Source organism: Lissotriton helveticus (genome assembly GCF_964261635.1).
Source record: "Lissotriton helveticus chromosome 1_1 unlocalized genomic scaffold, aLisHel1.1 SUPER_1_unloc_24, whole genome shotgun sequence".
NCBI classification, from domain to species: domain Eukaryota; kingdom Metazoa; phylum Chordata; class Amphibia; order Caudata; family Salamandridae; genus Lissotriton; species Lissotriton helveticus.
The window spans coordinates 1,752,880-1,774,252 of record NW_027611664.1 but is presented as its reverse complement, the minus strand read 5'-3'; the positions used below and the strand labels follow the sequence as shown (position 1 = coordinate 1,774,252).

The 21,373-nt window shown below is 46.3% G+C and overlaps 1 long non-coding RNA gene across 1 annotated transcript in view; it reads left to right on the top strand.

The window, feature by feature from the left end:
• LOC144805783 (uncharacterized) overlaps positions 1-21,373 on the top strand; it is a 92,340-nt gene that overhangs the window by 18,949 nt on the left and 52,018 nt on the right. The window contains exon 2 of the long non-coding RNA XR_013605598.1: positions 5,363-5,454. This is a non-coding gene — a long non-coding RNA (uncharacterized LOC144805783). The remainder of the gene's footprint in view (positions 1-5,362; positions 5,455-21,373) is intronic.

Genomic DNA, 21,373 nt, shown 5'->3' with positions numbered 1-21,373 from the left:
TAAGTGACCCATGTCGCTTTGTGATGGGTCTGAAGTGTTCTTTTTGCTTAGCGATGGTAGATGCAGTGTTAGCTAGATTGACTTTTTAGGTCTCGCCTGTCAATGAGCATGCGCATTGAGCTTGCGAGACTATAGGGGCTTAAAAAGAGTTTAACTAGACTGGCGATTTGATGCAGTGCATGTGCGCTTTTAGCTCAATGCGCAAGCGCAATGAGTTAAAATGCGCGTGCACAGCATCAAATCGCCAGCCATCTGTTGCCCAGCTTGGTGCCGCCAGCAGCTCTTCCCACTCCACCCCATGCTGCATCAAAGGCTTTCACGGCCGGCCGGCCGTGCTTTCAGTTTCACGGCCGCCAGGCCGTGTCTCCTTTTCTGTTGTCCAGCTGGGTGCCGCCAGCAGCTCTTCCCGCTTCGCCCCCTGCTGCATCAAAGGCTTTTACGGCCGACCGGCCGTGCTTTCAGTTTCACTGCCGCCAGGCCGTGTCTCCTTATTTTTTAACTTGTTTTTTTTAATTGCCTACACCCAGTGATTGAAACACTTTTAATGTTGGGCCAGGCTACATATTTTCCCAAGTTTACTGACAACGTGGCCTCTGTTTACAGTAGATGCTTGGCCACAGTTACTTCCAACACTTTGCACTGACACTTCTTGGGTTGCCTTGTCCTACAGCTAAATTCGAACTGTTCTGAACTAGAGTCTCATAATTTTCACAATTTTGCAGTAAAACGATCAAAGAGGTACTAACTTAATTTCGACATCATTATTGAAGTGCAGTTTATCTTGTCTTCCTCAGTACTTCGTACATCTCTCTAGAGATGTGGCCTAACGGCCAGAGCTGCCATCTAAGTCACGTAAATACAAAACATGTTGCATTACAAATGCTATAGGTGTCACATTCGCGAAAGTTATAACTATTGGCATTGTAAATGACAAAGCTATCAATTTAGCTATTTTAAAAACCAACACATAAATAAAATATTTGTCATTTACAAGACCAATAGCTCCAACTTTTCTAATGCGAGACCTATTGCATTTCTAATGCTTGTTTAATACTGATTATCTGTTCTAGAACCGCCGGTAGGGAGCTCAGTTTGTTGATTATAGGGTCACAGGCATAGGATCCTTGTAATGATGAGTCCATGGATTGAACTCTCGTTCTTAGACTGGAGTCAATGGATTGAACTCCCAATGTCTCATACCGGGATACTACGTCCTGAGGAGTGACCGGTAACAGGGGAGGGGAGGAGGCATTGCCATTATTTTAAAAGAGGGTTGTAAATGTCACATCGTCTCCAACATCCTACCGGATTGTGAAAAATGTTCTTTCTCCATCACGCTTTCCCTCACCCACACCTTTTCGAGTATTCTGATTTTCCACCTCCCTTGACCCCATGGACAATTGTTCAAAGTTTTACCACAAATTGTCTCCAACATGGCAAGCTCCCCCTCCAATTTCACTGTACTAGGGGATCTCAACTTGCATTTTGACGATCCCTCGGACCCAGTAGTGACTGAACTAATCCAGAATCTCCAAGGTATCCAGATGAAGCAAAGTGTTACTAGCCCCACCCATGAAAAAGGGCACCTCCTAGACCCCATTTTTTCCAATTGTAAGGAACTCTCAGTAGGAGACCCGGTCCCAGTGCCATGGTCTGACGACTTTTTGGTCCCTTTCTCCCGGGGTCTGCTGAAACCCGCTCTTACCACCGGCACGACCAGTAGCTGGAAATGCTCTTTGTCCAACCTTCCGTTGAACTCTTGGAATTCAGCTCTGGAAAACTCCATACCTTCTTTAGATTCCTGTCCCGAATAACAAATTTAACCATTGGATCGATTCCTCCCTGGACCTAGTCATAACTAGGAAACACATTCATAAAAAACTAGGAATAACCCCGCTCCGTGGAACTTCCCCAAGCTGCATGAGTACAAACAAACCTGAAAAAGACTTGAGAGGAAATGGAGAAGAAACTACGATGCAACAGGTAAACTGAAATACAGGGACTCCATAAAAATGTATCAAACCAAAGTGAAGGATGCACAAGCATCCTACTATGAGGAAAGAATTAACTCTGTTTCAAACTCCTCACACAAATTTTTTTTAATTGCTAAGCATCTCCTAAAGCTACCGATGAGGGATGCCCCCCTTGAGGGCTCGCACGCATGGTGTGATGCTCTTTCAGAGTTCTTCTCCTATAAAATCAAGGATATCTACAATTTCTTTCCCCCTCCGGTCTCCACTGTTAATCCGCTTTCCATGGAGAACTCCGTGCCCGATGAGCATGCTCTCAAGGAAATTCCCTTTATGGTTATGGACACCCTATTGAACATCTGTGCCTTAGTAAAATCCATCTCTCCCTGTGACCGGGCAGCCCCTCAATTCCTAAGCAAGGCTGAGGAAGTAGTCCTCCCGTTGTTACTAAAGATGATTAACTCCTCCATTTTGACCGGACTAGTACCGCCACTTTGGAAACACGCCCTGGTGAAGGCGCTACTGAAGAAACCCAACGCTGACCGCGACGTCCTTGGGAATTACCGCCCTACTTCCCTCCTTCCTGGGTTCAGTAAAATGCTAGAAAAGCATGTTGATTCAGCTATTTCCACCTTCTTCGAATCTCACGACATACTTCACTCCTTGCAAACCGTGTTCTGCCGCCAACATGGGACTGAAACCGCGCTACTGGCTCTGTTGAAAAGCCCAAAATGATTATCGACAAAGGGTAATCGACAGCTATCATCCTTTTGGACCTCAGCGCCGCTTTTGACACTGTTAACTATGACATCCTGATCCATAGACTGAGGAATGTAGGACTATCAGGCAGTGTTATCACCTGGCTGCAATCTCTTCTCGAGAATAGAACCTTCCAAGCCTTTGAAGGGGGTAACATTTCAAACCGGATCCCACTTGACTGCAGTGTTCCTCAGGGCTAGTTTCTGAGCTTGATGCTGTTTAATATCTATATGAGCTTCCTGGCAAAGATTGTTGTCCCTTTTGGGATAGAAATTGTCACCTACGACGATGACACCCAATTAGTTGTGGCCTTAAATCATCCAGAAAACTCCTGCCTGGAGAGAGTTCCCAAATAGATGGAACCCTCCTTCCTTAAATTGGATGGAAATAAAACGGAGCTTATGCTGCTGGGTAAGTCACCCACATTTGATATCGGTTTAGCATGGCCAAACTGTCTCGGCTCTCCACCCACGCCCAAAAATCAGATCAAAAGTCCCGACATGTGGCTAGATCGGTCACTGACAATTTATTATCAGGCGACGAAACTGGCCGCATCCTGCTATGGCATCCTACAGATGCTCCTTAAAGTCTTCCCGCTCCTCCCCCTCTCAGCAAGGAAACTCATGGTCCAGGTCTTGATCCTCTCCCGCCTCGACTACAAAAATGTATCTAGGAGTTCCAGGGGTGACAACAAACAAACTGCAAGTTATTCAGAACTGTGCAGCACGCATGCTTCTTAAGATCTGCAACAGCCACTCTGCAAGACCTGCCCTGAAAACCTTGCACTGGCTCCTGATTGTGGAAAGAATAACATTCAAGCCCCTATGTATTGCTCATAAATCTTTCTGGAAAAAAGGCCCCCCATCCTCCGATCCATCATCTCCCCCTACTGTCCTAACAGATGCCTCTGATTATCCATTCTCTACCTAGCTTCTCCCCCCCGCCCCCCCGGGGCCCCCAGTTACGTTCAGAACCCAACCCCCTTTCCTTCTGTAAACGTCTGAAAACATGGTTATTCCAAAAAACCACCGACTAAGCTGGTGTGGCCTGCCATAAATCTCTGCTAGCACAAGGACGCCTTCTGGTAGCCATGCGCTCTATAAATATCCTTAACATAACATAACGTTATTTTATAGAGGTGGGCGAGCCAGTGAAGGACGCCTGGCTTTAGCTCTGCTTGGAGTTTACTCGGATCCTCGGGCCAAAGCAAGCCAAGCCACTTGTCTGCCTCAGGAGGCCTTCTTTAGGGGTGACTGATATATATTAAAAATAGTGTTTGACTTTACCACACATGGTGAAGGCAGAGTCGAGATCAAGCAGTTTACCCTCTTCTGCAGTCTGCATTGGCCGTCCTCCTGTGAGTAGTTTACTTGGGCTACTCAGGGTGGCATAAACAGTGCTTCAGGCCCTGGTGACTACTTTAACACCCATGCTCTGGGTACCATTGATACCATGTACTAGGGACTTCTAAGGGTGTTAAAGTCATTGCCAATTGGGGATGCCAATTCACATATAGCAATTTCAGCCTGCTCCAGTGCACTTTGAGTCCTAACTAGCAGTATCTGGAGCAAAAAGATTGGGGGTAACCATCCCAAAACGGTACTTTCCTCCAGGTGATGATGACTTAGGCTGACTTGGGGCCTGCGTCCTGTGAGTCCTCTCTATATTAAAGCACGGATATAGCTCTCTGTCTGGAATCCATGTTTTAAACCAGTCTCCCCGGTTTGTGTTCTCGACTCATAGTGGGAGGCAAGATGCTGGAGAATTGGATTTGACTATGTTATGCCCTGTTGCGTCATTAATGTAACTTGTCTCTGTTTCCCAAATTTTGGTCCAGTTCATTGTGTACCTGGAAAACGCTTTAAAATCTGATATGGTGAACATCGGTGCTGACAACAAACGTTCTGGAGAGGCTAAAGTCAGGAGTATGTCGTCTGCTTACAGCATAATTTCCAGGTTGCCGGCTTTGGTTTCAGTTCCCCAAATGCCTTCTGAGCAGTATAGGGTGAATGTGAGGGTCTCTGGGGCTATCAGGAAGAGTATGTGTGAAAGGGGACGGCCTTGCTTCATGCCGCGTTTAATGAGCTTCTTTCTCTTCCTTTTGCTCTTCTCCACTTCTTTTCTTGTCTGTCATCTGTTTGTTCTAATCTAAGTGTGCACTTCACATTATGTGTTGTATGCATGCTCAGAATTCCTAAGTGTAAAGATTCAGAAGGTCTCAATTATTATGCATTTCATCCCTTGCTTTATTAGCATCCAAGTTAAACACAGTTACAAAAAGACTGCACTTCCCAGATCCCATTGGAATACATGACTACGGAAAACTGAACCTGGTGCACCGTCATGGCACACTCGTAAATCCTCCCGTGCATGCGGCAATTCCTCTTCTCTGATAATGCACATTGAAAACAAGGTGCATAAGCTTTTCTGTTATCAGTTTATATAGGTTCTAAATTGAGGTGTTTTTTCAGTGTTTTGCAAACGTTTAAAACATTTTTGCTTTGTAAAAATTCACAAGGCTGGTGTTTTTCCAAAGAAAGTTGAGTTTATTTCCTTCTCTTGCTTGTCCCTAGTGCCATTACCAATATCCATCTATCTTCCCCTAACTCTCTTTTTTTAATTTGCTCTTTCAGGTAATGTTTCATTGATTTGCTCACCTCCAAACCTGTCTCATTTCCCATTGATCGCTTTCCAGCAGTCTAGTCCCAGGACGTGCAGGATGGAGGTATGTTTGCATCTCATTATCTCATAAATATTTGATTGCAGCTGGTGAAAGTTTTTTTATTTTTTATTCTTTTAAAACATCAACAAGAGGAAACTCAATTAGGGATACAGGTTGCAGGCAGCATCAATGACATAATATATGTGACATATGTAAACACATCATGGTTCGGCAGCATTGCCATTTACATCAGTGTCGGAGCAAGAGCTACTAAGATAAAGGGTGATCACAAGGCAAGGAGGACAATAAAACATTCCAATCCTAATCACAGACAGCGCATCACTAAAAAAATTAAATATAAGGAAGCAGGTGTAAGGGGGAGACTGCATCGAACACATAAGGGGAGATCAACATGATGTCTAATCCATGCCATATGCCGGCGTGGCTCCCGTCCTCAGGGGAACGCCAATTGCATGGACAGGAGGATATACATCATACTTTGGTACAATTGTACAGAGTATATAGTTCCTTCATGGTGGTCGAAAATCGTTTTTGGCTTCTATGCTAAGGATATCCATATTCCCCCCCATCCACTCCCTACTCCTCTAGTGAGTAGCATGTGTAGTGTGTTGGCCTCTGCTCGTGCACATTGCAGGAGAGTATGCAGGTGCTTCTTATTACAGATGTTGCTTTACAAGAAATTTCAATTTGGCGCTTCAAAAGTACCTATGCACGGTCTGTAAACTGGTGTAAGTGTTTACCCCCCTTAGCTTTAGGGCAAAGGCCTAGCAGGCAGGATTCAGGAGTAGGTGACCGTGTATGGTCTGCGAGTTCCGATATGGTGGCTGTAACCTCAAGCCATGACATCTGTAGTGATGGGCACCCCCACACCATATGTTAGAAACCGGCGTCACCCAGTTTACAGCGCGGCACTTTGGTGTCGAGTCAGGAAACATGCGCTGGATACGGTGAGGGGAGAGAACTGTGATGTGTGTAGTTAAATTATGTGAATTGGAATCGAGGATTCAAGTAACCCTTCGCTAACATGTTGTAGCGCCCGCAGGCATGACTTGAGCGGTTGCAAGAGCACGGTGTTCATCTAGCCAATGCAGTCCCCATGTGCAGCTGAGGTGGGGTGCTCGGTGCTGTCTTATTGGAAGCCAGCGTCCTACTACCCAGTTCTTTATCTCAAAATACTACATAGCTATAAATGTATCATTTCTGTCTGATCTGGGCCTGCATCGCTCTACCTGTCATAGAGGAGAAACTGCTGAGGAATTAGCACACATGCTGCTAGTTTCAGGCCCTTTGATCACAATGCAGTAACAATTCCACTATACAGCTGCCTCAACTATCACTCATTTACTCTGTCACTGCCTTGGACCGATAGGGAGCTCAGCTGCTTTTAGGTTAGGTTTGTGCTGTACAAACACCACATGCATAGCACCTTTTTCAAAGGAAGAACGGCTTGGTGCCATTAAGCTGTGCTGCTGGATGAAGCAGCTGATATAATAAAGACCCTTGTGGAATTCTTTTTATTTTACATTGTGGAGCTGTGCCTTGGGCATTTTGTGTCTTTGAAATGCAGCGCTAAGCATGTGGGCCTTTGTAAAAGCTGGGTATGGGCTGTGTACTTGCCGGGAATGTGTGAGAGTCGCAGAAGGCATTTATTAGGTGTTATGTGCAGCGTGTACTGTTGGGGTGCATTCTCCATCTTGTGGAAAGAATGAGCGCACCTCAGTATTGTTCCATTAAATGTGGCCACAGTGGTTTGTACAGGTGATGATGAAAAGCATGAGTAGGAGGAGAGATCCATGAAAAGTCATGGGAAATACATGGTTTGAAAATCTTGTTCACAGGCCTCCGGCTGGAAAAGGAATGTTGATAGCAGGGCAATGCATGTGTGGAGCAGGTGAATAAATGTAAGAACCGGGCCTACCGTTATGGATACAAGAGTGGAGGACAGCCGAGGTGTAGGACTTCTGGACAGAGCCATTTGACTTAAGAGATGTTTTTAAGAGAGTGTTTCACGTGCTGGGCATGGTCCAAGAGTGAAAGAATGTTAACAGGCTTTGGCGCACCATCCATGCACTCGCTACACAGATGCACCCCAGTGTTCAACTAGTAGACAGCCAAGCTGGTGTGCTATGTCACAAAGCTCTAAAGTTAAAAGTGGGACAACTCAACAACAGACTAGCTCAGCTCAGTCTCCTAGTCCAGCCGGTGATCTCCCACTTCTGTGGATAATACTGGCCAACTAAAAAAGCTAAAAAAGAAATTGCAGCAGTTTACTGACATAATGAAGGGTATCATACTGTTTTGGGGTCCGATGTTCAATTCCCGCAATATCCGACTCCTGACTAGAATAGATGAGGGAGTCTTTAACACCACTGCAGGTATACTGACTAATATTACAGTTGAGCTCCAAGCTACGAGACGTGTCTCGCTTCAAAATCGGATGGTTTTAGATTTTATCTTAGCTGACAGGGGTGGAGCCTGCCATGTCATCGTCAGCAGCAGCTGCTGCGTGTACATACATGTCAGTGCTCGACTGTAAAATCTGCAATGCAGAAATTGTATAGACTGGCTTCAGAAATTCACAAAGACAATGGTACCTGGTCCCTCTCGGGATGGCTCTGGGGAATATTGACATTATGGGGTTGGAAAATACTCCTTTTCCTGATAGCTATTGCAGGGTTCGTTTTCACATGCTGTCTATGCATAAATTGCCACCCAGCTTGCTGCACGTATTGCATAAGCAGACTCATTCCCAGTGTCTCACTACCAAAAAGTAATAATAAGCACACTCTCATGATGATGCAAGAAATACAGTCAATAATGTTAATCGACGAGGGAGTCTTCGAATATTGATTACAATTTATGATGTTTGCATTTGCTTTCTTTTCACATTTACTTTGGATAGATAACTATATCCTTTTCCCCTTATCATTGTAAAGACCCTACCGGATAGCCAAATAAAGCTAATTAGCATATAATGCTAAAAGGAGGGTCTGTTAGTCTGAAAAATCCCTTGCTATCCTTGAACTGTGCTATATTACATTAGCATTATATGGCTAAGTTAGTTGCCGCTACCACGTTTGTATGCAACCCGTTGAGCTATCCCAATGTGCAAGTCTCAGTTAGCAAGTGTGACTCCATTTTGTATTTTGTAATCCTTATTTAGACTGCATAGGCTGCACCAGCAATAGGCCCATGTATCCAGAATTGCTTGCCTCAGCTGAACACTGTATTTCACTGTTATTTTCTTTTATGTCCAAGGTTGTTTCTCGACTTGCTAATGAATAAGTTGCTCTCCCTTCAAATACCAAACTGAGCGTGTAGCTCTGCTCCCACGTTTAGAGACGCTGAGGCCAAGCACGATAACCGTGAGTTGCCGATAAGGTGTACCCATCTCGCAAGTAGTAGCGCATCTCTCTGTACCCCCATTTTTCGGGTCCAGCTCGAGCCAGTACATTTCCATGGTGGGCGGGGTTGGAGATGGCTGGGAAGGTTCTTTACCTACTGTAACCAGTTTGGAAGGCAGTCCACTCAGCAACCATCTTAGGGTTCAGGTCTGACCGGATCTCTCTCTGCCGAGAACTGATAATAAATCCTGTTTATATTCTCTACTGTCTGACCGACTCTTCATTCCTGGGAAGGCATAGCAGGTGGTTCTTAGTAACCCGGGTGGCCCCTAAGGGCCACTTCCTTCAGTTCTGAGGGACAAGAAGTTGTTGAACACCTTCCTGAACTCTCTGATAGTGACTCTGCCACTCTTAATGAATACGTGATCTGCATCAAAAAGTTGGACTTTCACTACCTCACCAAAGTGAGTACTTTCCTTGAACGATATCACTTCGGGAGAAGGATGCAATGGCAGGATGAGTCGGTAGAACAGTACATAACTACCTTGCGCAAATTGGCTACCACGTGCAATTTTGGTGCAGCTTTAGATGAGCTCTTAAGAGAGCAGTTCATATTGGATGAGTCCTCGATAAAAAGAGAGACGCCATGTAGCAAAAAGGCACGCCATTGCTTCAAGAAGTGCTGACCATAGCCAAAAGTCACAAGCATTCAAAAGCGTGTGTTATTATTATACGCAAAGACAGTTCAGGTGATAAAAAGGAGAACACTAATGTCAAGGTCGTGGTGGATATATTTGTTAAACCCAAATCGAGCACCACTTCAAAGCCCTTTAATACAAACAATTTTCAGGGGAAGTGCTTCAGGTGTGACAGCCAGGCCATATGGCCAACTTTAAAGACTGCCCATGCTGGAAGGCCATGTGCAAAATGTGTGAGAGAAAAGGTCATGTCTCAAAGAACTGCAGAAAGTGCACTGGCATAAAAAAGTCAGGGAAGTTGATCTTTATGAAGAAGAATTGGAAGAAATCAATATTCTCCCAGTCACAGGGAATGTTGATGATTGCCCTCAGGAGCTAGTTTTGATCAATGATCCTCCCGTGAACATGCTCTTCAACTCTGGGGCCAAGGTAACACTAGTCCCCAAAACATTTTATGAGCGTAATCTGCTCGGCAAAGTCACCCTGTTGAAGCCAGACATTAGACCAAAAGGTTAAGGTGGGGTGACTATTGAGTTGCTGGGTTATTTCTGGGGCACAATTGACTTCAAAAGGAGAGTCATCCCTGGTAAAATCTATGTCTTGATGAAAGGGGGCTCGCTCATAATTTGGTTCCATCAATGTGATCTACATATCTGCGTTGATCCCAATGAGATCTGTCTGCCTTAAAAAATTACCACCAATTAGGGTTGTTAGTAATGCTGTGTACATCGGATAAAGGTCAAATCTAACGCTGTTCTAAAAACAGCTAACGAGCTAAGGTCAGGAATGCACGTCTGTTAGTAAGGGAGAGCATGAAAGTTGAATTAGACAATCTCTTAGCCAACGGAAACCTTCAAGAAGTTGAAGCAACGGAGTGGGTCTCTCCTGTTGTTATGGCCCGCAAAGCCAATGGGGAGGAAAGGCTCTGTGTCGGCTCGAGGGAGCTCAACAAAGCAGTTATTGTTGATCATTGACCTTTACACAACATAACTAAAATGCTGTGTTCTCTTGAGGGGGCAAGGCATTTTTCATCCTTGGACTTGACCTCTCCCTTTCACCAGGCCAGGCTTCATTCCTCTTCGGAATATTCAGAAAATTCACTCCTCTTCCCAGGACCTTACCTCCTTTGAAACAACCTTTAGTACCTTTAGATTTCTAAGAATGCCTTTTGGACTGATTTCTGCAGCCTCAGTTTTTTAGTGGGCGATGAAGGGCATTCCTGATGGCCTTCAGGGTGTCAAGGTGTACCCAGATGATGTGCTCATCTTTGGTGTGGATCTTGAGGAGCATGATGGGAGGCTGAGGTCAGTATTGAAGAAGTTACATGATGCTTACCGCACTCTTAGGGCTGACAAGTGCAAATTTGATATCTTAGGGCACCTTTTGTCCGCTGCAGGCATCGAATCCAAAGTGTCATTGGTAAATACCCTTTGTAATTTGCACACCCCTTTAAACAAGGAAGAGTTTGTAAAGTTTCCGGCCATAGCTGAATTTTATCAAAAGTTTGTTCCGAACTTTGCAGAGAAAACCTCTTGTTTGAGGTCTCTCCTCCAGAAGCGAAGCACATTTGTTGGGTCCAAGGGCTGTGAGAAAGTTTTTGAGTGCATTAAGAAACATATGAATGAAACACCTTGTCTAGCAAGTTCTGACTCCACAAAGGCATCTTATCTCATGACTGATGCCAGCTCAAAGGGGCTAGGATCACTTCTTTTGCAGATGCTTGATAGGGAGGATAAAGCCATTCTTTTCGTCTCTAGGCCCTTGAGAGGTGCTGAATGCAACTGTTCTGTTGTGGAGAAAGAAGCTCTGGGTGTTTTCTGGGCGGTACCCAAGCTAAGAAAGGTTTTGTGGGGGAAAAGGTTCAGAAATCTTACTGGCCACAATCCTCTTAGGGAGGTCTTCTCCAAGAAAGACATTGACTTTGTCTCCCAAAGGATACTGAAGTGGGTTGTGGCTCTACAGTTCTGGCAGACTGTCTGTCAAGACTCGGGGTGAGGAGTGTGAAAGGGCGGATGATGTTGAGTGGTTTGGAGGTGAATAACTGGATGAAGTAATTAATTTGTGTCTGATTAGTGAAGGGTTGATACCTGAGAGTGAGTACAGGGAACCTCAGATGAACGATTTAGACTTGCAGAAAGTTCTAACCATGGTCACAAGGTGGTTGGTGTGAAAAGAAGGACTGTGAAGAGGTCCTCGAAGGCTTTTGGCAAGTTAGGGAAGATCTGACGGTGGAGGATGGTCTCCTCATGCCCGGTAGTATGTTGGTTGCACCCCTTGCACTAAGGGATAAGCTAGTAAAGAGTGCTCACACCTCGCACATGGGCATTGCCATGCCAAAGGAAAGGATCAAGTAAGCATATTGGTGGCCTGCCATGGATGTGCATGTAGAGAGGTTGGTGCGTGAATGTGTTGAATGTGCGTGGTGTAACAGGATATTGAAGTGCAGGATGCAACACATGGTTATTAGAGAACAGGCTTCTGGTCTGTGGACGGACATTTCAATCGATATTTTGGGACCTGTGATGTTGAAGACTCAGGATTGCTATTTGATCGTGTGTATTGATATGTTTTCTGTTTGGTCTGATATCAATATTGTTAATTCCGTTGAGTCTGGTGTAGTGATTGAGTTTCTAGAGTTTCCCGTTAACACTCTTGTCTGACAATGGTGTTCAGTTCACATCCTTAGTCATGGAAGAGTTTCTAAGTTCCAGGGGGATCAAGCATAAGAACGCGGCCCTGTACCATCCACAAAGCAATAGTGTGGTGGAAAAGTTTGTCAAGGTTCTTAAAGAGACTATGCAACAAGCTGTTGCCTGTGGTGAAAGTTGGGACTGGGCCATTGTTGGACTTGGCCCTTCTGGCAGGTATACCCCTAAACTTTTTGCTTTTAATTGTGACCTGGTGTTTGATTTTTTTGGCTTCTGCGCACTTTCACTGTGTCCCAGTGTAATGTGCGTGCGCACTCTTGAGTGCGTGTGGTGAGATTGGCCTGCCCTCCCTTAGGAATGCAAGGGGAATGTGTGTGTCCATGTTAGTTCCTGATGTGTGGGGAGTGCAGGGTCGAGTTGATATGTGCAGACTCGTGTGATCAACTAGAAGTTGGCAGGTCTGTGTAATAAAGATGAATTGACTGTCTGGCTTGTGATTGGCTGGCTCCAGGAGTCAGGATGGGTCTGCCCCGGTGGTGAATAGAGAAATTGACAGCCAGATGGGTGGGAGGAGTGCACCTGGGACCTGAATAGGGCTGGGCCTTCCCTACACAATGCTGGCTTCGCCCCCTGTGGTGCGACTGATGTCCCTAGCCTGAATAGTGAATGGGGAGAGGTGCTGAGCACAACAAAGTGCTCCAAAACCAGCTGCGTCTGATTTTCCCTTAACCCTGCAGCCTCAGACAAAGGAGTTATGTGTATAAAAAGGGGCTGTGACCCCATGTAAAATGCCCTGGACTTTTGTGCACCTCAAGCGCCTGGGTGCGCTTTGCCTTTATTTCTTTACAGCGCTTTGTTTTCCTCCAGGGAGTGCTTCTGCTTTTTACTGCAGCACGGAGCTGAGATCGTCCTGCAGAGGGAGTCCCCGGCATGGGGACCCCCTGCCTTTGTGCCGTCTTATGCCCCTGACGGGTGCCCACCCCGCCAGAGACTTGGCGCTTGTTTGCGGGTGCCACCCCGCTTCCTGTGTCTCAAGCGGGTGCCTACCCCGCGTGGGTGGTGACTGGCAGCTTAATTACGGCGCGGGAGTCCACCCCATCTCGCCAGCCGCATCGGAGATAGACCAGGATTCCTCCGCGCATTTGTTGATTTGAAATTCCTAGTGGGTGCCCACCCCACCAGGGACTTTTGCCTCTAAACGGGAGCCTACCCCGTATCTTGCCAAGGGACTCACCGCCGCAGCTCCGGGCCTCATCGAGAGGGCCGCACTGCCATTGGCTAGCGCGCCCCAGGGCCTGAAGGTTCGTCTCCCGGGCCGCGCTGCCATTGGTTCAAGTGCCCCGGAGCCTACAGGCTCGTCTGAAGGGCCACGCACTGATTGGCCGCCCAGCCAGCCTGCACCTCGAGCCAGGGGGTGCTTCCCCGAGGTGAGGCTGCACCGCCTGGGACCCGCGGCTGAAGCGGAGACACCGTGGAGCCCCCACGGAGTCCAGGAGGCTCTCCCGGACACCGCCTGCAGCCCCGCAGAACCGCCACAGGAAGGAGAAGGGAAGCCAGCGGAGACGCCACCTCCCAACAGCCGGTGAGTGCGGGCATCTCGGCGAGTCGCTCCTCTGCTAAAGGAGGCATTTGTTTGGAGCCCACGAGGCTCCAGCTGATTTCGGGGCATTGTTTTAGTTAGAGCCCGAGAGGCTCCTGGGGGCATTGTGGTTTCGAGCCTGAAAGGCTCCACCGTGACTTGGGCACACTCTTTGTTTTAGAGCCTACATGGCCGGGCACATTTTGTTTCAGAGCCCAAGAGGCTCCAACGTGTTGGGGCCCCGTTCATTTCGAGCCTACGAGGCTCCAGCGAGCATTTTGTATTTAGAACCCACGAGGCCCCACGTTGTATTAGGGGGCATTTTGGAGCTTAGAGCCTGCGTGTCTCCCACGTCGTGTTTGGTCGCATTCCTATATTCAGAGCCCCAGAGGAGAGCCAGGCTCAGTTCACCAGCTGCCCAGCACTTAGTGGGCAGCTGCATCGTTTAGGCCTTGTACAATCTTCTTTGGCTGCCTGCGCAGCCAGCCTAGACATTCTGGACATTGTGCCTGTGAACCCCTGAGAGGCCAAGCTGGCCTGGGGTCAGATATATGGTTTTCTGCGCAAATGTGTGATTACTTACCTACTGTGATTTCTGCATAATATGCAATGCTTTTTGCCTATACCCCTAAATGTATTTTTATGCCTACGAGGTTGTTTTACCTAGTATAGTTATACTAGTGAATTCATGGTGCCCTGCGTGATATATGCCTACGGTGGTTAGGGTTGCGTAGTGTGTACTTACCTTTTACCAGTGGTTACTGGTTGTGTGCTACATGTGCTATTTGGTGCTACAATTATTCTATGTTTTAAGTGTTATTCCTACAAAGTGCTATTTCTACCAAGTGCTAGTTCTAAAAGTTCTTATTCCTGACAGTGATCCACATGGCCCTGTCCCGTGTATATAATCCCCTGTAAATTCTGCCCGTGCCAGTTGGCACAATCTAAATTTTGTATTTATTATCAAATGTGTTTGGTATAATACAAAGGCTATTTTTATATATAACCTTGTGTCGAGTTTCCTTTGTGGTGGGCCTTGGGTGTTGTTGCTGGGTGCACGCGCAAACGCTTCACATTGCCTCCGGGATAAGCCTGACTGCTCGTGCCAAGCTACCAAGGGGGTGAGCAGGGGTTATCTTTGGCGGGTGACTTCCTTGACCTGCAGCCATGAGGAAGAAGGTTTGCGAGTATAGGTACACTTCTTGATCGTCCACTGTTGAAACTCCCTTTCGTTTATTTAAAGGAAGGGTCCCCAACACGGAGGTCACTCGGTTGTGGGTAACGACCAAAAGAACCTTAGTGGATAAAAAGGTGAGCAGCATGGAGGGCTGGAAAGAGAGAAAGAGGTGATGAAAAAAAGAAGGATCTTGTATGATAAAAGGAGGCCTGTGAAGAGAACAGTGGTCGACGTGGGAGACTAGGGCAAGATTAAGTCTCCCAGGAAAGGCGGAGGCGGATCCAAATTCACTCTTCCATTTAACGTTATCAAGGTTTTTCAAAATTGCAATAAAGACCAGGGACCATAGAATTTGAAATTTAAGTTGCTGCAAAGTGTCAGGCTAGTGCTAGTTTTGATACTAACACCGCAACTGGTGGGCCTGATTCGGGCTCTGAGGTGGAAGAGCCTGTTGCACGAGAAAGGGGCTCTGGGTCACTTTACTTGAAAGGTATTCCCCGACGTTTGCACGATTGTGTTTCTTAAAGTGAGCGCTTTCCCATTTGCCATGCACCCCAGTTTTCTCTTTGCCTATGAAATCGCTTTGTTGAGTTCTTCAAAGATCGTAACTGCATTCTCTATTATGTTCTCAGCATTCTTTGCATTCATAGTTAAGTTTCCTTTTATTTTCTTCAAGTTTAGAATGTGTAAGGGGGGAGAAGGGGTGACGTCCTGGGTCATGATACTCTGGAATGTGGGGATGGTTGCTAGGTGGTGGGCTGGAATAGAGACATTTGTCGGTCGGTCTTAGCTTGATGATGGATGGGGTCTCTGTAGCTGTGATACTTAAATAAACCTTTCTTGACTTCCACTGTATGTTCTACTCTGCTTTCTGGAGGGTCACACTTCCACAGAAGTCCATGTTAAATCTAGAAGCGCACAACCCACTGAGCATTCCTGCAGGTGTGGTACTTGATGGCAAAAGTTTATTGTCAGCGGTTTATGCCATAATGCCTAAAACATTAATATTTACAGCACATAATAAAACAATCACAATTCTTATTCACTTAAAACAACGTAAGCACAGTTGATATAAATACTATATCTTGCGCATCGTCCATGATCTGACGTTAAATGCAAGTGCAAACGGATGACGTACATCACTATTAAAACCAATCAATTAGATAGAGCGGTCATTAGATCTTACAAAGCGTATCAGCTCACAAGCGCGTACCTAGGTGCAGATACCGGCATCTCCGTCTGCTCATTGCCTACTCAGAGCAAGTAAACCTGCTAGGAAGCCTGAAAGCTGTCTTATAAACAACAGAAATAAAAGAAGAGCACAAGCTTGTGGCACAGACGTTACCTAGTATGGTAAAAAAAGCGAGATTGACAGTTTTGCTTACAGCCCAATGGAAATTAACCCTCAGATATGCGCCAATAGACGGCCAACACCTAAGCGAGCATTTTATAAAGTGCAGGTGCAAGTAGAAATGTGCAACAATACCTCTCGATGCTCTGTTCAGTCAATAAGGGGCTCCAGGTCGTCCATAGTGCACTAGTGCCTTTAATGCCGGAGTCGAGCCACGCTCCATTTTATGAGGGCAGATATGTGTCAGTGTTCGATAACCAGATGCCCAAGAGTCCACAGGAGTGAAGAGGAATCCCCTTAACCTCTAAAAAACAACCACATGATTGATGAATAACATACACTCCTATGGGCTGTTCTCTAAAAGTATGGGGGAAAAGTCCAAGGAGTGTCCAACACTCTCCCCATACGAGGGGGGGGGTATTGCAGGAGGGTAACAGGTCTGTCTGGTCTCAAGATGCTGAAAGGAAACAATAGGAATATACCAATACACTGTTTTATAAAATGTACCTAGCAGTACATTGACATGTGATTAGCATAGCATTACACTTACCCCAGGTAGGTCTCGAAATGTCCTTGAAGAGTAGCGTGGGTAACATATTGGACTCAAGGAGATAGGAGTCCTGAGGGACTGGAAAGGGCTACTCAATATCGCACTCACACGACATACAACCATACAGACCAAAAAGAAAGTGCCAAAGGAACAGCTCAAGGGTTTTAACTTAGGGAATTGAGGAGCAATGGCCGGCTCTTCTGGGACACCGAAGAGCGGAGCATCTACTCTCTCAAGAGAGGCGAAGCCCGGCCCAGGACCAAGCGCCAGGCGGAGCAACACTCTCCCACACAGGGATAAAGAACTGAAAATGGGGAAGTCGACTCAAAGAGCCTTTCACAAGTGGTGCATACAGGCACAGCGTACCAATTGCGGGGAAAAACAAACTCGGCTTTCAAGCCTAAACGTGCACCGACCGGTGCGGAGGGTAAAGTGTGACAAAAGGCAAAGAAAACAAACTTCGGCGTCCAAGCCGAGAAGTGCACCGAGTGGTGCGGAAAGAAATAGGGACCCGGTTTCCTAGTTAACCAAGGGCTTGAAAAGGAGGTAGGCGGAGAAGTCCGCGCCGATGAAGCTGTCTCTGCAATCTCCCCTAAAGCAATCTTCGGAGAGCGTGGGATTCGGGATGGAACCAGCAAACAGGCGTCACGATAGGAGCGATGGCGATTAGCAACAAACAGGAACTGGAAAGGGGGCGTGGTCACGGCAGTAAGCCAAGCGTCTGCTTCACGGTAGAGCGTCCCTTTACGTGATTAAGGGATCGTCTCTAAAGAGAAGTCTATGTTGTTCTATGAGGGAGTGAGGGAAAAGAGACACGGGATGGTCATGTAAACACATGTCAATGCCTAATTCTCGTAGCTGCTCTCAAACCCCTAACAGTACCCCTCCCTAATGGCCTATTCAGAGGTCGGGGTTTAGTGGGATGTAATGTGTGAAATTCTCGTATTAGTCTAGCAGCATGGATATGTTCCGCTGGTTCCCAGGATCTATCCTCAGGTAGGTAGCCTACTCAATCCACTAGATATTGTAGTTTACCCCTGACTCTACGGGAGTTCAAAATTTTCTGTACTTCATATTCTTCTTCTCCCTGAATGGTTAGTGGAGGGGGAGGCGTGTCTGGGTTCACGGGGGGTATGTACTTTTTAAGCAGTGAACAATGGAAAACGGGGTGTATCTTGGTTTGTGGAGGTAACTGAAGTTTCAAGGTAACTGGGGAAATAACTTTCACTATAGGAAAGGGACCTATGAATCGGGGATGGAATTTTCTTGACCCTTCCATTCTAAGGTTCTTAGTGGAAAGCCAGACTTTCTCTCCTACGTTATAAGTGGGTTCTTTTCTCCTATGTTTGTCTGCCTGTTGTTTCATGGCTTCTTTGGCTTTATGCAATTCACCTTTTGCGGCTTCCCACACATCTTTGATCTGCTTATGTTGTTCTTCTAGTGCTGGGACTAAGGCTGGTGTTTGATCCAGGACTAACGGAAGCATTCTAGGGTGTTGAGCATAATTAAAATAAAAAGGAGACACCCCTGTAGCGGAATGTTGTGAATTGTTATACGCAAATTCCGCTAAGGGCAGAGCTTGAACCCAAGTAGAAGAGAGAGTGGTAAGCAAACAGCGGAGATACTGTTCTAGAGTTTGGTTGGTTCTCTCAGTCTGTCCGTCTGTTTGTGGGTGGTAGGCTGTTGATAACCTATGATCAATGGCTAGCGTTGTACATACCCCTCGCCAAAATTTGGATACAAATTGGGGGCCTCTGTCTGAGATGATCACAGAAGGCAAACCATGGAGACGTACAACCTGCTCTAAGAACACCTGCGTTAATTCTTTGGCTGAAGGAATCTTTTTCAGGGGAAGGAAGTGAGCCATTTTGGATAACATATCAACCACTACATATATGGTGTTGTAACCTTGACATCTGGGTAACTCAGTAATAAAGTCCATGCTAAGTGTATGCCAGGGTGAAGAAGGAACATCTATGGTTTTTAATAATCCTGTGGGTGCACAATGAGAAGCCTTTTGTCTAGCGCAAGTAGAACAGGCCTTAACAAACGACTGGATATCTTGAGACATGTTCTCCCACCAAAACCATCTGTTACATAGATTCTGAGTCTTCACACTTCCTGGGTGACCAGCGAGCACGCTGTCATGACACCATTCTATTATTTGTTTCTGTAAAGCCTGAGTGGGTATAAACAACTTGGATTCATGGTAATACAAATCATCCACAATAGTGTTGGCTTTGTCTTTTTCCCATTGTACCGGAGGAATGGTGCCATACAAGGCTTTTAATTCTTCCAGGAAGGATCTATTTGTGTCTCCTACACCAATGATTTTATGTACCGGTATGATCGGGAGAGTGCGATCCCCTGTCTTTTCTATGGTGTGGCCTAAACGAGATAGTGCATCTGCTTTGCCTTGCTGGGGTCCTGGACGATATGTGATGACAAAATCGTACTCGCTAAAGAAAGACACCCATCTCATTTGTCTAGGAGTAAGGGCTCTAGCTGTCCTGAAAAACTGGAGGTTTTTATGATCCGAGTAGATGGTAACAGTATGGGGGGAGCCTAATAAATGATGTCTCCATTCCTGAAAGGCTAATTTAATAGCCAATAGTTCTCGTTCTCCAATGGTATAGTTTTGCTCAGCAGGTAGTAAAGTTTTGGAGTAGTAAGCAATGGGGTGTAATTGTCCAGTATTTATGTCTCTTAGCGACAACACTGCCCCTACTGCATACTGAGAAGCATCCGCTTCCACAAAAAAGGGTTGGGTGTTGTCTGCGTGTTTAATAACAGGCGCAGAGGTGAACTTAGTCTTTAGATTCTGGAACGCTTGTTCTGAGTCATCAGACCAATGAAAGGGGACTCCTCCGTAACAACCTTGTTATGGGTGCCAACGAGTCCGAGAAATGATCAATAAAACGCCGATAGAAATTGGCGAAGCCCAAGAAGGATTGGACTTCCTTAACAGAAGAAGGACTCGGCCATTTTAGTAGGGCTTGAATCTTTTGGGGATCCATGACTATACCTTCTGGGTTGATGATAAACCCCAAAAAGTCGATTTCTTTCGTATGGAAGGTGCTTTTGTCCAATCTATACTACTATTATAAAGAGAGAAGTGTGTCCTTTGAGCCAGGTAAACTCGAAAACTACACCACCAATCCAAACACCCAATACATCTTTGAAAACGTCAGGGCAAGCAGATGGACATAGGCTATATTAAAAAAACAAAAATACGTTATTTAAAAAATTTAATGTAAAAAAAAGTAGTTCCTTGGAAGAAGCGCCGGCTGCGACGTGCGTGCTGACATCAGGAGCACGGGGAAGAGCGGCGTACAGGAGCAAGAGGAGGAGCGGGGGACGTGAGCGCGGGGAGGAGCGGCGGACAGGTGGGGAGGAGCGGTGAGGAGTGGCGGACAAGCAGAGAGGAGCGGTGACGACCAGCGAGGAGCAGAAGACCGGTGAACTCAGGAGCAGGTAAGAAAGACTCCCACTGCTCATGCCTCTTTGCGGGTACCGCAGCAGTGAAAGCCTTGCATGCTATGTTGGGTACATCCGGCTACCGAGTGATGCAATTCAGTGGCCTGACTTCCACCCACATCCTGAGGATACGCTACACTTTCTGTTGCAAAAGCAGCGCAGGAGCCATGTCTAAGCTGCCGACAGAGCACCAGGAGGAAGCGAGCACCCGCGGGTGTGCAACGGAAGACACAATGACAACGTCGGGGTGGGTAGGGTCCCTGAAGCACCCTTAACGTCGGGGCGGGTGGGGGACCTGAAGCAGCCTTAACGTCAGGGCGGGCGGGGGCACTTAAGCAGCCTTAACGTCAGGGTTGGCGGGGGCCCTGAAGCAGCCTTTTGCTCCCGGACAACGTCGGGACGGGCTGCTAGTTTAGCATACAATTGGTTTTCTTGTAATTTTCTCAGAATCTTTTTTACATGGTCAACATAGTCATGTTTGTTCTGGGAGAAAATGAGTATTTCATCAATGTATACTATGACAAAGATGTCCAGGTATTCTCTAAGTATATCATTGATGAAATATTGAAAAGCCGCAGGGGCATTACAGAGGCCAAAAGGCATTACACAGTACTCAAAAAGACCGAATTTTGTTCTGAAGGCTGTTTTCCACTCATCACCCTGTTTCAGTCTAATAAGATGGTAAGCTCCCCTAAGGTCTATTTTCGTGAAGATCTTTGCTCCTCTTAGTTGGTCGAGAAGAACAGGGATGAGGGGAAGAGGATATTTGTTTTTTATCGTAACCTTGTTGAGTGCTCTGTAGTCCAGGCAGGCTCTCAGACCCCCTTCTCTTTTGTCTATAAAAAAGAGAGGAGATGAGGCTGGGGACGTTGAATGACGGATAAACCCCTTGTTTAACATGTCATCAAGATATTCTCTTAGGTACTTGGTCTCAGAAGGCGTAAGAGTATAGATTCTACTGCTAGGCAAATCTGCTCCAGGTATTAAATCGATGCGGCAGTCGTAACTGCGATGAGGAGGTAATTTGGTAGCTTCGATTTCATTAAACACTGCTTGAAACTCAATATATTCCTTCGGAACACTTCCGGTCACAGCTATGTTGTGTAAGGCACATTGTAAAGGGGGTATCTCTTCTTT